Source organism: Gaeumannomyces tritici (genome assembly GCF_000145635.1).
Source record: "Gaeumannomyces tritici R3-111a-1 unplaced genomic scaffold supercont2.2, whole genome shotgun sequence".
NCBI lineage: Eukaryota > Fungi > Ascomycota > Sordariomycetes > Magnaporthales > Magnaporthaceae > Gaeumannomyces > Gaeumannomyces tritici.
The window spans coordinates 5,954,021-5,957,660 of record NW_008804546.1 but is presented as its reverse complement, the minus strand read 5'-3'; positions in this window follow the sequence as shown (position 1 = coordinate 5,957,660).

The window sequence follows — 3,640 nt, the reverse complement described above, 5'->3', positions numbered from 1 at the left end:
GCCTTTTAACCTTTAAATTATTAGCAACCTTTAAAGCATTATTAGCACGGGATAAAGCGTTAAAAGCTTTAAAAGCGTAAAAAGTAAAATTTTAAAGCACTTATACCATGTTGCTAAAAAGGACCGTACAAGCTCCGAACCAGCGGTACTTTTACCCAAAAAATGAACTTTTGCAATGGAAAAAAGCATGCAAAACGGGAGGTAAAGCCCCACCAAAGTATTTTAAATACACACCACCAAGCTACATACAAAAATCAACACATTCCAGACGCTATATTAAATTAAAAAAAAATGCTAAAATAAAAATTCGAAATGCATTTGCAAATTTGGAATTCTTATTAGTATATAAGTTAATTTTAAGTTATTTAAATATTAAAAACCCAAATTGCAGCGCGTACCAAATTAATTTTTTTAAATGTTTTGCTACAGCGCTTTTTAAGGGGTGGTAAATCCATTTATAGCGGGTGCATTTTAAGGTTCCAATTTTAACGTATTTTCCAAAAGCATACGGCACGTTAAAAATCCAAAAAAGTATATGTTAAAGGCTTTGTAATTTATTATTAAAATTTATTTTTTCGTTTATTTTTGCAATTTTATTTAGCTATTTCATTTGCATTCGAACGCTGTAAGTTTTTGTAAGAAACTGCGTTTTTATCCAGATTACTTTTGTGGGACTGTACTAAACCTTGCACCGGTATGTACACCGGATTTGTTAAACCCACTTTTGTTAACGCAACGGAACGTACAAACTTTAACGTTAAAGCGTTGTAAGCTTTTTATTACCGCATTTTACTGTTAGCATCCTGGAACCGCGCAAATAACCGATAAAAGCAAGCTAAATTACTAAGCATTTGCAACGGTTATTTAATTTAATGTAAAAAGGGTCCTTAACTTTAAAAAGCGTTTTATAATACTTACCGAAAAAAATCGGCAATAGCGCGAACCTTTTTAAAAAAAATATATATATTGTTGGAACAGTATTTCTGTACGCGTGCGATCCGGAAAAGGAAGGTTGTTACAGGAGGCTCCGGGATCCTCTGGATCCCGCACGGGCCAACACTATCTGCCTTAGGCAGAACAGGGAACCACCCTTTGGGTAATCGTCCCTGTGCATATAACGGGCAGTCCTGTGCCCTTCTTCTGGCAGATAGATTCCTTCCTCTTCATGCACAATATAGGACCTTTCCCCAGATTACCAAGATCTTTGTCCATCACCTTTAGAGATTTCCGAGCCGTTTAACAGGAGTACTAAACTCTTACCAACATATATATATATTTATTTACCCCTTTCGAGCTATATAACCCATAAGGAGCTTTATGGATCGGGTAAATTAAATAAAAGTAAAAACCGTGCTTCCAGCCGATAATTATTTAATGTAAAGCCGGGTAAAAACTCCTTCTTTTCGAAGGTTTTGCTATTCCGCGTTTTTATTACGGGGTTAAGCCGAAAGCCGTACGAAGTAATTACGATAAAGCAAAAAATTTAATTGGGTTTAAAGTTTTATATTACTATAAAGTAAAAATAATAACTTTAATTTGGGGAAAAATTAACCTAAATTGCTTTTTACAAATTGGCTTTAACTTATAGCCTTTTTGGCTTTTGTTACGTAACGAATCTTTGCAGCTTAAAGCTTATGTTATGTAACGAACCTTTGTAGCTTGAGGCTTATGGGTCCCCGCGGGAAGGCTCGTGCTTGTTGGCTTAAGCACCCTTTGTAGCGCTGTGGCGGTAATTTAACCGCTTCTTTGTTAAATCCCCTTACAGTTTTTTTTTTGTAAGTAATGTGTTAGTAATGTAGTTTTACTCCCGCACTTTTAACGGTTAGTAAAAAAAAAAGGTAATTTTGGTTAAAGCGTAATATCGTGGTCCGGTTGTAAGGTTGGCTCAGGTATCGCGTATAAGTTGCGTTATTAAGTACACGTTAATCCAAACGGTTCCGTGTAATTTTTATACTTACTCGTCGTTTTTTCCTTTTTGTTAAGCTTATGTAATAAGCAAAGCTGGCTTGGTAAGCACAGCCTAAACTGGCGTGGTAAACACAATCTGGTGAACAAGGTACGTATTTAGTAAAACACGTTGTAACGGGGTTGCCTGGAGCGTTGGTTACAGGGGCTTCGGGGCCTGATATACTGTGGTGCCAGAGGGTTCAATCACGAAGTGATTGAACTGTTGCATCTTTTGGTCTATGTAGTGGAGCGGTACTCTGGCACGTCCCCCTTACACACGTATATCTTGATGCCCTTCTTATCAACCGGTTAATAGGGAGGGTAGCAAATCTATATAGGGAATTTATAATACACTGGCTTTACTCCCGGGCCTTCGGCTTTATAGCGTAGCTAATCCAAGCGCATTCCGTCCTTTGCGCTAAATGCGTTTAAAGTGCGTTTTGGGTGCGCGTTAAGTGCGCTTGGAATGCGTTTTGGGTGCAACCTAAATGCGCTTGGAATTTGATCGGCGTTTAGCCCCGAAGCATTTAGGTTTAGTGCACTTAAAGCGCATTCCAGCCCTTATTGAACACTGGCCAGGTAGCGGGGTAAGCTCCGGGTCGGACTTAATCGGTTTTGACGGGGATGCCAGCAGTGCCGGGCCTGCTCAACCCACGGGCCAGTCCCGTTGGGTTTAACAAATAAAGTAAAAAATTATTGCGCCGTATTTTAAAACCGTACGGCAAATTACGTTATAAAAAACTTTTTTTTCGCAAGCGTATTGCTTTACGTTAACAAAATAAATTGGGCAAGGGCTAGTTATTGTTTTTTTGCTTGCGTTTCGCTTTTTTAATATATTTTTTAAAGTTAAAGCAAGCGTTTAGCTAAACCCCGAAAAATCTAACCGTTTAGTTAAAAGCTACCGTTGTATTGCCGTCGACCCCCGACTGCCAAAAGCGATTAATACAGCGCCAAACGCGGTCCTTAATCGTTAACAAAGAGTGCAATCCCAAACTCGAGCCCCTCGCGACTTGAGCCAACAAACGACGCGGAAAAAATGGACGGCGACCACCCCATGATGCCCTTTGGACCGCCGTTCTGGACCGACGACAAGGAAATGGCGTAGCTCAAAGGCGTGCCTAGGACCTTCAACCACCCCGGCAAGCTCTGGGGCACCCTCTGGAAGCGGTTCAACACCGTCACCGTGCCTTTCCAACACGCAAACTCGTACTTTACCAATGCCGCCGCCGCTGCCCGAAAGGCAGAAACCCGCGCCGAGCTCGAGGACCTCCTTGCTAAAAGGTATAAAAAGCGCGTCGAAAAATACGGCAAGGCGCTTCGCTCAACAGGGTTGCATTGCGACGGGATCGAGAACTTGTTCAAGCAGACTGTTAAGGCGGTATGCAAAGCTACTAAGTGTCCCAGTCTGGAAACCTTCGTAAAGCTCGTTTATGCCGTTTTTTCCGATGGGAATAAGCTCAAGGAAAAGATGAAAAAACTCGACACCGTCGCCGACAAGGTCGAAAGGGGCAGGGTCGAGAACTACGAGGGCGACAGTCAGGCATGGACGGAACAGCCGGGCCTCCCGACACCGCTCGATTACGGGGATGAGCGTGTCGAGCACGAGCGGGACGACTTTACCTTCACCCGAGGCATCGTCGAGGTCGAGGTCGAGGACGAGGACGACAGCGGCCAACCCCCAGTCAGCCCCCCC